The sequence below is a fragment of the Humulus lupulus genome, chromosome 4 (assembly GCF_963169125.1).
Source record: "Humulus lupulus chromosome 4, drHumLupu1.1, whole genome shotgun sequence".
Taxonomy (NCBI): Eukaryota; Viridiplantae; Streptophyta; class Magnoliopsida; order Rosales; family Cannabaceae; genus Humulus; species Humulus lupulus.
The window spans coordinates 43,968,212-43,982,407 of record NC_084796.1 but is presented as its reverse complement, the minus strand read 5'-3'; the positions used below and the strand labels follow the sequence as shown (position 1 = coordinate 43,982,407).

General features: G+C 37.7%; 1 non-coding gene across 1 annotated transcript; it reads left to right on the top strand.

Moving 5' to 3' along the window:
- The first annotated feature begins 13,707 nt into the window (after nucleotides 1–13,707).
- Nucleotides 13,708–13,814, top strand: LOC133833576 (small nucleolar RNA R71). Its single transcript, XR_009892949.1, has one exon. It is a non-coding gene; the product is annotated as a small nucleolar RNA R71 (small nucleolar RNA).
- Nucleotides 13,815–14,196: the final 382 nt, after the last annotated feature.

Sequence of the window (14,196 nt, the reverse complement as noted above, 5' to 3'; positions counted from 1 at the left end):
CTTAGTCCCAACATAATCACATAACCGGGTGTAGTTTCTTACCTTTGATTCTGATAGCTTTGATTAGTGAAATCGACCTTCAAGCACGATCTTGTCCGATCCCTAGCGTACACCTAGTCACAGCCATAAATTAGAACCATCACTAAACTTCAATTCTGTAACCCAACCTCGGGACCAATCCCGAACCCTCGGGAAGCCCTAATTCCACCAAACGGGGTGGTGGAATCAAACCCTGAGCCCCCGGGCAAAAAGCCTAAGAAAATACCCAAAAAAATCCATTTCTGGAGGCAGGGTAGCACTACAGCGCCACAAAGTGGGTGCTACAGCGCTACAAGCAGAGACAAAAGCCCCCCAGGAAGCCAGCATAGCGCTGTAGCGCTCCAAGGCTAGCGCTACAACACTACAAACAACAATCTTCAACCTCTGGTTTTCTCCTTCAAATTTCCTCTAGCCAAAACTCCCTAAAACCCCTCCAAACCTTAACCACACACCAAATTGAGCCTAAGATCCTCTACATCTCACTCCACATAGCCCAACAACATAAAACTTAACCACATGCACCATCAAATAAAGAAAACAATAATTGAACTCAAAACTCAAGAACTCATCAGAAAACCAGAATCAACCCAGCAACTCAGATGATCAAGCTTAGAAATTCTTACCTTTAATGGGGAATTCGACCTTAGGTTAACCATAGTATCCTTCCAGCCTTTAGCTCCTCAATTCTTCAAGCTCAAACCCCTTAACTTCCATTTAAAAATCTAAATTCAGAACTCAAACTCACCAAAACTCAGAAATCTCAACATAACTTTAAACCTTACCTTTATTTGGGAATTAACTCCAGCTAACCCTCTTGATTACCTCAAGAACCAAGGTCCCAGCTCTAGCCTAAGCCTCCATTGAGTTACAGCTTCAGAAATCCTCAAGAAATGGTGAAGGGAGAGGAACCTGAGAGAGAGAAAGAGTCCCTGTTTTTCTTCTTTATTTCCTTCCTTCTGCTTCTACTATTTTCTACAACTTCCACTAAGGCTAAAAACAGAACAACACTTATCCCATTTTTTTTAACCATCCAAAAGGCCATTTTTCCCTCCCATTAAAACTTAAGCCTTTAATCACTCTAAGGGCATTTTGGTCATTGTTCCCAATTCTTGCTAATTCCTCGAGTGTCCATAATAATTACCGCTTACATCCCGTCACGTAACTAATCACCAATTATTTTCCTCAATGTCAAATAGTCCCCAATATATTTCCCAAATTCCCAGAAATACCCCCAGGCTTCCCCGAGCTGGGTATAAATCCCCACCGTGACTTTCTCGCTAAACCGCTCACTAGGTTCGCCTCCAGTCACAAGCTGTAAATATATCCACATAATAATGTGGTCTCAATAATTCATCACAAATAATTACATTTATACCCTCCACAGGCCAAAATTACGAATATGCCCTTTTCAATCTAATCAGGGCCTACATGCATACTAATACTCATAATCATGCATCTCATATATCCAAATAATCATATACGCATGCTTATCACATAATCATGCATTTAATCATTTAAATCACACATAATCCAGTTATGCCCTCCCGACACACTAATCAAGGCCCTTAAGCCTTGTTAGTAACTTTGGGTTGTTACCTTCGAACCCCCAAGCTTTACCAATTCTAGAAACCATTCTAAGGCTAGAATTCCTAGGTAGATCGTGACTTGGCTTAGTGGGTCGCGACTTGCTCCCAAGTCAGAGAGCAAGTACCCAAGCCAAAGGGGAGGCAGGCCGCGACTTGGCTTAGTGGGTATGGCGCGCTCCCATCTCAGAGAGCAACCCAGGCCCTTTTGGGCACACGCGCGACGCCCTAGAGCAGGGTCACGACGCGCCCTCTTCGAACCTAGAAATTCTGGGTTTTCGTCATGTTTCTCCCAGCCAACTATTCCCGAATTCTAACCCAATAAGGCCTCTCAATCATAACTAAACCCAACTACTAGTTCAGAATTAAATCACATACTTTAAACATTAATCTCCTAACAATTATACTAAAATCACATACTAGAAATTACCTCTCAACACTCATCTATTTTAATACCCAAAACTTAGTCTAATCCCATACAAATACCAGAATTCCTTAACATGATCTATGATGAAAACTTACCTCAATTATGGTTGGTTCCCACAAGCTACAACCTCCAAGCCTTGAGCTTATGTCCTAGCTAAACCTCCTAATTTCCAAGCCTCAATTCATCCAAGTTCCATCTTCAAGCCTAAGCTCATCAGCCCTTCAATTCCTTCAGCAGCTCAAATTCAATCACCAAATGAGAGAGAGGGGGGAGAAATCGTGAGAGAGATGAGAGAGAGAGAGAGTTGAGTATTCCTTTAATTCTAGTAGAGAATAGTGGGTTCCAACTCCTTCTAAGACTTAGCTGATAATGCCCTTGGCCAATAAAATGACTAAAATGTCCTCCCATAGTTTACTTAGCCCTTTAATTGCTTTAAGGGTAAAATAGTCATTCTACTCCCTGTTCTCGCTAATTCCTCGAATGTTCCTACCATTAACCAATTAATCCCATCGTAGCCAATTAATCACCAAATACTTATTCAATATCCATAATTCCCAAAATATCCACTAAATTCCCTTCCAAATACCCTCAGGCTCCCCCGAGCCAGGTATTAACCCCCACTGTGACTATTTCACCAATCTGCCCACTAGGACTATCTCGAGCCATAAGTTGCAAATATATCCACATAATAATGTGGTCTCAAAAATTTATCACATATAATCACATTTATGCCCTCAATGGGCCAAAATTACAAATATGCCCTTATAAGCTAAACAGGGCCCGCATGCATATCTAATACTCATAAACATGCATATCACGTAACCATATAATCATATCAGTCATGCATGCTACATAATCATGAATTTAACCATTTAATCACACATATATCAATTATTCCCTCCCGACACACTAATCAAAACCCTTAAACCTTATTAGCAATTTTGGGTCATTTCAAGAATTTTATCTAGAAATTTAGATAAAATAAATTACAAAATTTCTATGCCCCAAAATGACTTACAATTTTGTATATCTAGAAAATTTAAGAACTTTTCCTAACCCAAAAGCACCATGAAAACCAACTCTTAAAAAATAATCAATTCATACATAAACATCCATCCATTCATATATTACACATAATATAATATATATGCATATGATACCCACATAGTAATTAACATACGCAGGGATTAAAGATGACTCTGGTAACAATTGTTAGGAACTGTTCCTAGTGCGCAACGAAAATTGCGGTAATGATAGTATTGTATACAATAAATATTATTTCATATAAACAACTTTATATGAGGATCCTTTAATATGCAATATGTTAATAAACAAGATAGGTATATGTAAAAATAATACGAAATGATTTTCCTCTTGTAGCCTATCAAGAATCCTTGAATCTTTTTGTATATATTTCGATCTTCCTATCTTTGCTAGAGTGCTCACACCAAGATCTTCCAAGACGATCTCTACACCTCAAGATGTGGGTGGGCACATAGAGAACAAGAATCAAATTTTGTGAATCAAAAGTATTCTCAACACATCAGACTCTTGATTATATGTTGGAGAGAAATGTTTATCTTTTGTGAGAAAAAGTGATCAGTTTTTTTTATTCTCCTTGTAAAAACTACTGTTCTCCAATTTTCTATCATATTGAATATATAGGTATTATTATCATAATAATAATAATCAAATAAAAAATGATCATCTTAATGACAATAAAATAAATGATAATTGATCAAGTATTATTTGAGAAATAGACTATCTAAACTTCCTAAGTTGAAAATTAGGAAAAATGATTTAGCCTTCTTCGAGAGTGTTGTTCAGTTGTAAGTTTGTTTTACTGGCTCGGTTGAGCTTGGTCTGTATTTGCTTTGTTGGTTTTTCAATAAAATCATATTTTTCATAAAAAAAAATGATAATTAAAGACAAAGTCTTAGATGTCATTTTAACAACTATTTTCAAAATGTTTTATTAAATAATTAAAAAACAATAACTGATCAACATCAGCAGTGGTACACGCATAGGGCAGTCCAGGAAGCCCTATGCGTGTAACACTTCCCTAAAATAAGGGGATTTGATTTTTCATGCATATTTATTTTAATAATTATAAATTCAAATAAGGTGTCATATTTTTAAGGAAAAGATAACAACTTAAATTTCAAAATTTAAAATTTGAATTTCCATTATCATCTTATTTTTTTATTAAATAAATATAATAATCAAAACCAATTTTGAATATCCATATTTATCCTTTCCTACTTAAATAAAATAATTGATAAAATAAACTTCTTTTATTTCTATACAATTTCGAAAATTACATTAATGCAATAATAAATTATACAACTTCAATTATCACATAATTGTATATTTATCCTGAACTTAGTCATCTGGGTCTGGGCATACGCACCTGTTCAAAGGAACGTGAATATCCAATGAAAGATAAATAAAAAAGAAAGACGAAGCGTAGAGTGGGAAAAGAAAACTTACCCACATGCTGAAAGTCCAACACTAAAGTGGGATTCTTCTCTAGAAGGAACCCAGATGTCCTGAACAATTAGTGTCTGACATCCGGGGGGTTTCCAAGTGCTTGATGGAGCTGGACCAACATTATGGGACTTCAATCTGTAAAACATGTCCCGCATCTTGTCCTTGGAGTTCAGCTGCGACTCCAACCGATAATAGAATAGCACATCCCCAGGGGTGGGCTCCTCCATCTCATTCCAGGCGCAGAACACATACCACCCTACGAGCAACTTGTACACCTGGGGTAGGATTTAGAATGATGCGATCCCCATGAACAAGAGGAATCACACAAAATAGTCATGAAGTGATACCTCCATTTTAATGTCATTTTAGGATGTGTTTTTGTGGTAATCTTGAGTTTTTTTAGTTTGTTTTGTGCAAGAGTTTGCTTGTGTTTGTCTTTGTTGTAGGTGGTGCTATGAATCATGAGCTAAACGCGAAAAGAATAAGAAATTGTAGAAAAATGGATCTTTTGGTGGTGGTTCGACTCAAATTAGCGTTAAGAATGAGTTACAATAAGTTTTTGATGAAGGAAAGATTTCAAAAGGTCAAAATTTGAAAAAAGAGAATTAAAGCCGCAGCATGGGTTTAAGGGCTGCGACTCTAGCAAAGTCATAGGCTGCATAACATGCTGAAAGGAATTAGGGTCGTGACTTGGTCAAGAGAGTCGCGGCGCTAGAAGAGTCAGAGGCAAATCCAGGAGGTGCATCAAGACGCGGGCCGCAACCTGGGTGAAGAGGGCCGCGATGCCTGAAAACCTAACTAGATTCTGAAATGCCTTAAAAAGACACGGGCCATGACCTAAGAAAGGCCAAGTCGTGGCCTGCTTCGCCAACAAAGAATAATTCGATTTTTTTTATATATATAAATTCAGACTTTAGGTTTTAATGAGAATTAGGTCAGATTTTTTTATTATGAATTTAGAGAGCAATTATGATTCTGAGACTTTTTTTTTCTGCAATTTCATATTTTTATTTCTTCTTCAAGCTTTTGGATTTTATGTTTCTGAATATTTATTTTGTGGTTTTAGTCACGTTTGATATGAACTAAATCCTCTATCTAGGGCTTAATGTAGTCACTTGGATTTCTATTTAATTTTATTATGATGTTTTATTGATTATTCTTCTTTATTCTAATCTATATAATGTTTGCCTAATGCTAGTAAATACTTGATCAATATTTGCTTGATTTATGATTTTGATTCAAAATTTGAAAAATGCTAATTGAATATGCTATCGTTATATAGACATAGGTTACTGTTTAACGCCCAAAATGTGACTACCACTAAGCGGTAGTTGTAGTAAGATCGGGCGGTCGATCCACAAGGAGGTAACCTAAAATCAAAAGATTAGTAGAAAATAACACAAAAAGTTAGTAACAAGAAATAAATAAAATGGTAAATGAAAAGAGGTTTGAGATTTTGGTATTGTCTTTTTGATAAAGTAATAAAATGAGATAAGTGAAATAAATGTAAGATGTAATCAAGAGTTTGAGAAAATGAAAGGTTTCAAGAATCATCCATATGCTTGTTTAGTTACTTGGTTACTTGATTTACAAAAATACACAAGTAAATAGTTCACATCCTAACATTTACTTGGAAAATCTAACATTAAAGTCCATATTCTTTTCTAACAAAAGTTCATTTGAGTTATAAAGTTCTTTACTTTAAAAGCACAATGTTAATCTTAAGAAAAATCTAAAAATGAAAAAAAAAATACCCAAGGGCAATAATGCAATAAAAGATTAGACATAAAATTATGTATCAATTTTACTTTTACTAATTAGAAGCACATAGAAAGAACAAGACCAATCCTATATACTATTAGCATAAGTAAATAAAGATAAGAAAATAGAGATGGAGATGAAAGAACATAAATAACTCAAATATTTTTACATTAAGAACATAGTAAATCAAAGTAGCAAAATAACATCACTAGCATATGGAATCATCCCTAACCTTCCTAGGAAGATTAGGCCATTATGCTCATGATTCTCACAAAATTCTAAGAAGAAAATATGATAAGAAAGTGACTATAAATTTTGATATAGTTTCTTTTACTCTCAAAATTACATACATATTGTGAAGAAAGAGTCCCTATTTATAGAAGGAGAAAATGACTAAAAAGAAATTAAACAAAAAAATGGGGTTTACAAAATAAATCTGAAATATTAATAATAAAATATAATTTTGAAAAATCAAATCTTATTATTAATATTACCCTAGCTATTTTGGTGTATGGTCAAAATGCCATTTTTTAAAATACCACAAAAACATGAGCTTTGAATCTCAAAATAGCAGTTTTGCAAAGCCCAATACCCACAAAATTTGGGTTGAAGGTGGCTGGTGGCAGAAGTGGGTTTTGACCCATTCCCAGCCAATGGGGAGGTGCCACGTGGTGCTGGCTGGGATAAGAAAAGGGGCCTGCGTTGGTGCTTCGGATTGGGCTTGAGGTTGATTACATTGGGCCTGCTGGGAAAGGCTGGTGAGCTGAAGAAAGTTGTGTTGAACGGCAGCTGAGGTTGTTTGCGTTGGGCCTGCTGGGCCTTTGTTGGGATGGTGGTCACGTTGGCGCTGAAGGCTGAAGGGAAGGCTGGTCACGTTAGGCTTTGGAGTGAAGCTGCTACTGAAGGACTTGGAGGACAGTTGCGAACACGTGGCGCGAGGCGAGTGGCTGAGGGGAGCTCGGCTGGGATGCGTGGCACGTTGGGGCGCGGACACCTGGCGCTGGGGGCTGGGCAAGACATGTGGTGGACTCTAGCGGCTGGGCCTCTTCTTTAATTGGGTTAGTTGCAAAACAACTAAATAATCCTTAAAAATGCCATTTTTAACTTAATTCTTTTCTCTTTTCCTTTTTCTTTTCTTTTTCTTTTATTAATGTCTCAATGCACCATACTTTATACAAATTAAATTAAAATTAATATTTTCCATTAAAGAAATATATCAAAATAATTTTAAGGAAATATTAATTAAAACTTAATTTAATTTATGCTTTAAGCATAGTAAAATGTCATTTTTAAGTACTCATCACAACCCCCTACTAGCTTATTGCTAGTCCCTAGCAATTCAAGTGAAAAAGAAAATTGTCAAGTTGAATAATCAAGTCAAACCAAGCAAAATCATCTAAGCATTTTCAAATTATCAGCACGAAGTCAGAAATTACTATCTAAGCTACTGTAGTTGCGATTTCAGAGTTGTGTGTATGTGCACCAAACCATATTCTTTTTATCACAAGTCATAACACAAATAGTATCAAAAAATCTCAAAAGTATAAAGATCTCAACTCCAAATTCCTCACGGGCATTGAAAGAATTTGTATGGGAAGGATTACACTCTTGGAGTTGGAAATGTAACATTTTATGCTCAAATGAGAAAAGATAAACTTTTTAGGACAAGCAATTTGAACAAATATTGATCACAAGATAGGCAAATCAACTTATTAGAATTCAAATGACAAACAACATTTGGGATTTACATGAGAAGACTCCAAGAACAAAATGACAACTAACTAGAAATGATAAATAAGAAAAAGAACTATAATGATAATAAATTTTTTTTTTTAATACAATTACACAAAATAATAGTAATATAAATATATTTTTTTTTTCAACAAGTGTTGCTCTTGTTCTCTTTTTTTTCATTTATCTATTATTTTTTTTCTTTTTCTTTTGTTTTCTTCTTTCTTTTTTTCATATTTTTTTTGACAAGAGACAACACAAAAATAAAAAGGAAATTACAAATACAATACAATAAATAGAACACAAATTTATTATAAAGACTTATCTCAAATGAAAAACATCCCTCTAGTAAATGTCATGTTTTAAATTTCAAAGATGTGACTTTACCAACTCAAATGATCAATAAAAGTTCAAAAAGTTATTTTCTCAACTCTCACAACTCACCAAGAAATGAAAAACTTTAAACTTGAAATTTCTCTCAACTATTTGGGTTAACAACCAATTTATCACATGTTTGGAAAGTGCACAAAAGAACTCTGAAAATCACTTCTTAATAGCTAAACATAGTAAAAACTGACTCAAACCAACAAGTTATACTCATGCTTGGATAAATTTGAGAAAATTTGACTTAAAAAAAATTCAACAAGACAATAATGTTTTCCAAATGAATGCTAATGACGTAACAATATGATTTTCCAAATAAAAGCCAATGCATGCTCACCACTCCCAACCAAAAATCAGACAGTGTCCTCAATGTCAAAATGAATAATCAATGAAAAAGATAAGGAAAGAGAACACCTGGATGATGACCATGTCCATGAGGCGAGAGCGAAAATAGCCTGGTAACAATACCCCAAAACAAAATACAAAAACGAAAAGCATAAAAGAAAGACAGAAAAATAAAAATAAAGATAAAAAAGAACAAACACGCGAACCATTCAAAACTTTAGAGTGTGTAGATTGGGTCCTTAAGAAGGACCTCTTCAACACGACTCACACTCTCAATGCAATGCTTCAGTCTTTGGCCATTGACAGGAAAAATTCTCCCATCGGTTGGGTCCTCGACCTCCACTGAACCGTTGGGAAATACTTGCTTCACTACAAATGGACCAGTCCATCGCGATCGCAGTTTACCGGGATGCAAGTACAAGCGAGAATCGTACAGATGCACTTTTTGATTTGGCTCAAAGTGTTTTCGCAGGATTTGTTTATCACGAGCGATTTTCAATTTTGCTTTATAAATCCTGGAATTGTCGTATGCACCGTTTCTCAACTCCTCAATTTCGGACAACTGGAGTTTGCGATTGATACCTGCGGCATTCAGATAAAAGTTTAGGGCTTTGATAGCCCAATATGCTTTATGCTCGAGCTCAACAGGTAAATGACAGGCTTTTCCAAAGACAAGCCGATAGGGAGACATCCCAAGAGGGGATTTGAAAGTAGTGCGGTAAGCCCAAAGAGCGTCTAGAAGACGTGTAGACCAATCTTTGCGGTCAGGATTTACCGTCTTTTCCAGAATGTGTTTTATCTCCCTATTGGCTAACTCAGATTGACCATTAGTCTGTGGATGATAGGAATTTGAAACTTTATGAAGTACATCGTACTTGCGCATAAGAGCCTCAAAGGATTGGTTGCAAAAATGAGTGCCTTGATCACGGATGATACCGAACCTTGATAACACATTTTCTTTCAAGAATTTGACAACTGTAGCGTTATCATTGGTTCGATATGGAACAGCCTCGACCCATTTGGAAACATAATCCACAGCGAGGAGAATGTAAATGTAGCCAAAAGAAGGTGGAAATGGTCCCATAAAGTCTATCCCCCAACAATCAAATATTTCGATAACAATAATTGGGTTCAAGGGCATCATGTGCCGACGGGATAAGGATCCTAAATTTTGGCACCTTACACAAGAATGACAGAAATCATTGGTGTCTTTGAATTAAGACCGCATTGTAAGATTTTTGCAGCGGTTTTCTTCACAGAGAAGTGACCACCACAAGCATCATTGTGGCAAAAATTCAGCACACTAGACACCTCATCGTCGTGGATGCATCTTTGCATTTTTTGTTCGGGGCAATACTTGAATAAGTATGAGTCATCCCAAAAGAAATTGCGTACCTCGACCAGAAATTTGCGTTTGTCTTGTGAACTCCATTCAGATGGGAGTTCACCTGTTACTAAGTAGTTTACAATGTGAGCATACCACGGTAACTTAGCAACAGAAAGCAATTATTCATCGGGGAAATCATCATGAATAGGTGGATCATCATCGGGATCGCTGAATTCAAGTCGGGACAAGTGGTCCACGATGACATTTTCAACACCTTTCTTGTCTTTGATCGTTATGTTAAATTCTTGCAAAAGAAGGATCCACCGTATTAATCGCGCCTTAGCATCCTTTTTGGAAAGGAGATACTTAAGGGCGGAGTGACCGGTGAAGATCGTAATAGGTGATCCAATCAAATAAGAGTGGAATTTGTCAAGAGTAAGGACAACGACAAGCAACTCTTTTTCAGTAGTGGAATAGTTCATTTGAGCACTATTGAGAGTTCGACTTGCATAATAAACAACAAAAGGTTTCCCCTCCCTTCGTTGTCCTAGCACAGCTCCCACAGCAAAGTTTCTCGTGTCACACATGATCTTGAAAGGAAGACTCCAATCGGATGACTGAATGATGGGAGCGAAAGTGAGTGAATTGACAAGCGTTCGGAATGATTCCTCACACTTAGGTGTCCATTAAAAAGTGGCATCTTTGGCTAGGAGGTTTCTTAGCGGACGGACAATCATTGAAATTTTTTGTATGAACCTCCTATAAAAACCAGCATGACAAAGAAATGACCTAACGTCTTTGACATTCTTAGGAGTCAGCAGGTTGGAGATAAGGTTGACTTTGGATTGATCAACCTCAATTCCTTTTTCAGAAACAATGTGGCCTAAGACTATGCCAGAAGATACCATGAAGTGGCATTTCTCCCAATTGAGGACAAGTCCTTTCTCGATGCATCATTCTAAAACAGCTTCAAGATGAAGAAGACATGTCTCAAAGGAGTTTCCAAAAATGGTTAGGTCATCCATGAATACTTCCATTGATTTTTCAATCATGTCACTAAAGATGCTCATCATGCATCTTTGGAAAGTAGCTGGTGCATTACACAAGCCAAATGGCATACGCCGGAAAGCAAAGGTGCCAAAGGGGCAAGTGAAAGTGGTCTTATCTTGATCCTCTAATGCAATATCAATTTGATAATAGCCAGAATAGCCATCAAGAAAGCAATAGAAAGGATGACCAGCTACACGTTCAAGAATTTGATCAATGAATGGGAGTGGAAAATGATCTTTGCAGGAGGCGGCATTTAATTTTCTATAATCGATGCACATGCGCCACCCCGTCACCGTTTTTGTGGGGACAAGGACCCCTTTTTCATTTTGGATAACGGTGACACAAGATTTCTTGGGCACGACTTGAGTAGGACTGACCCATTTGCTATCAGCTACTGGGTAAATGATACCAGCGTCTAGCAATTTCAAAACTTCATTTTTTACAACTTCTTTCATCGTGGGGTTCAGTCGCCGCTGAGTGTCTCTTCAGGGGATAGCTTCATCCTCCAGATTGATTCGATGGGAGCAAATTAAAGGGCTAATACCTTTGATATCAGCAAGCATCCAGCCTTTCTCAGATTTATGCATTCGCAGTAGCTCGAGTAACTGCAATTCTTGAGAGTTTTGAAGGTTGGACGAGATGATAACTGGAAAGGTTTCACCGTCTTCCAAGAAGGCATGTTTCAAACCCTCAGGAAGTTGGGTCAATTGAAGAATTGGAACCTCTTCGGCTGAAGTTTTCGACTGTGACCTCTCACGAGGTAGCTCTTCAAAGCGAGGTTGCCAAAACTGAGTCCTTCTAAGGCGTGAGTCTATGTGATATGATATTGCAAGAGTAGACTCAATAGAACTGGGACTTTCGTTGTCAGACAGAAGGAGGAGTTCATCAAGATTATTAAAATTGCTTCGCAATTGAACCTCCTTCGGAATTATAGTGTCAATCATGAATGTTTGATAGCATTCATCATCTTCTCGGGGTTGTTTCCCGAGGTGGAAGATGTTGACTTCAAGAGTCATGTTTCCAAACGATATCTTCATTAGACCATTCTGACAATTGATCAAAGCATTTGCAGTAGCAAGGAATGGTCTTCCGAGGATAATAGGAATTTTAGACTCCATGTTCACCACAAATTGGGTATCAAGAATAAGAAAATCCACGGGGTAATAGAATTTTTCAATCTGAACCAATACATCCTCAACAATACCCCTAGGCTGTTTGGTGGAAGGATCAGTAAGCTGTAGTACAACAGATGTTGGCTTCATTTCTCCAAGACCGAGTTGCGAGTATACAGAGTAGGGCATGACATTGACACTCGCGCCAAGATCAAGTAAGGCTTGGCTAACTTCATGGGTCCCAATTTGGCAAGAAATGGTAGGACAACCGGGATCTTTGTATTTTGGCGGTGCCTTTTGTTCAATCACCGCACTCACTTTCTCAGTCAAGAAGGCAGTCTTCTTGACATGGTGCTTCCTTTTTGCAATGCAAAGATCCTTGATGATTTTGGCATAAGCGAGCACTTGTTTAATGATGTAAAGCAAAGGAAGATTAACCTTCACTTGTGTCAAGTGCTCAAGGAGTTCAGCTCGGTTATCAAGAAGTTTCCCAACAAGTTTCAAAGCCTGGGAAAATGGTACTTTTGGAGTGGCATTGAGTGGTGGATTTTTGGAAATGACTTTTGGAGTACTGAGAGTGTTGGATTTTATGGGTGGGTCTTGCAGAGTTTTACCGCTTCTCATCGTGATGGCATTCACTTCCTTGACATTTTGATCATTAGAATTTGAAGATTGCGCCATGTGTTGGCCTTGCACATTGAATTTTGGTTGGGAAGGAAGTTTGCCTTTTTCCGGAATGGCCAAGGATTTAGTCAATTTTGAGAATTGACATTTCATTTCCTTGATTTCTTCCATCATTTGGCGATTCAGTTTGGATTGTTCCTCCATGAATGCATGAAGAGTATTCTCGAGAGAATTTCGTTGTGGATGAGCATTGTATTGAGGTGCAGAATATGCCTTTGATGGTTGAACTTGTTGTTCATTTCTCCATTGGCCTCCAGACGATTGAGCTTGGTTGGAATCTCTCCAACTGAAATTTAGGTGGTTTCACCAACCAGGGTTGTACGTATGGGAGAATGGCTTGTTATATGCCCCTAAGGCATTGCATTGCTCCTCATAAACCCCCCTCATTTCATTCAAAGCTAAGCAGTCCTTAGCTAAGTGCTCCGTCCCTCCACAAACAAAGCAAGGTTCTTGCGGTTCCGCTTGAGCGATCATGTGCGACTTTTGGCCATTTTTCTTCATTAAGACTTCAAACTGCTTTTTCAAAGCTTCGAGTTGGGCCTTAACACTATCCTCTTCTTGAAGTTGATAGATCTCAGATGGTTTGTGTCGGTTGGTGCTATCAGTAGCACTTGGACCAGTCCAGGTGTGAGACTTTTCGCGGTTTCTTCGAGATATTTAAGAGCATCGTCTGGCTCTTTTTCGAGGAATTCACCATTGCATAGCATTTCTACAAACTGGCGCTCACGACTCGTGAGGCCTTCATAGAAGTAACTGACCAAACGCCAGTTCTCATATCCATGGTGCGGACACTGATTTAATAGATCTTTGAATCATTTTCAGACTTGATAGAACGTTTCATTGTCCTTTTGGGAGAATGTGGAAATCTGTCGTTTGAGATTGTTGGTCTTATGGCTAGGGAAGTGTTTCAGAAAGAAGGATTTGGTCATCTCCTCCCATGTTCCAATAGACCTAGGTCTTAAAGAGTATAACCAGCTTTTGGCTTTGTCCATCAAGGAGAAAGGGAAGAACTTCAGTCGCACAGCATCGACATTTTCAGCTCGGTTATAGAACGTGGCTACTACCTCCTCGAATTCTCTGATATGCACGTATGGGCTTTCATTTTCCATTCCATGAAATGTGGGCAAGAGTTGAATCATGCCAGGTTTAAAGTCTAGTGCGAGCATATTAGGAGGGAAGATAATGCATGAAGGCATGGAAGTGCGAGTAGGGTGGAGGTAGTCATTGAGAGTTCTTGGTTGGATTTCATCATTGCGAGCCATT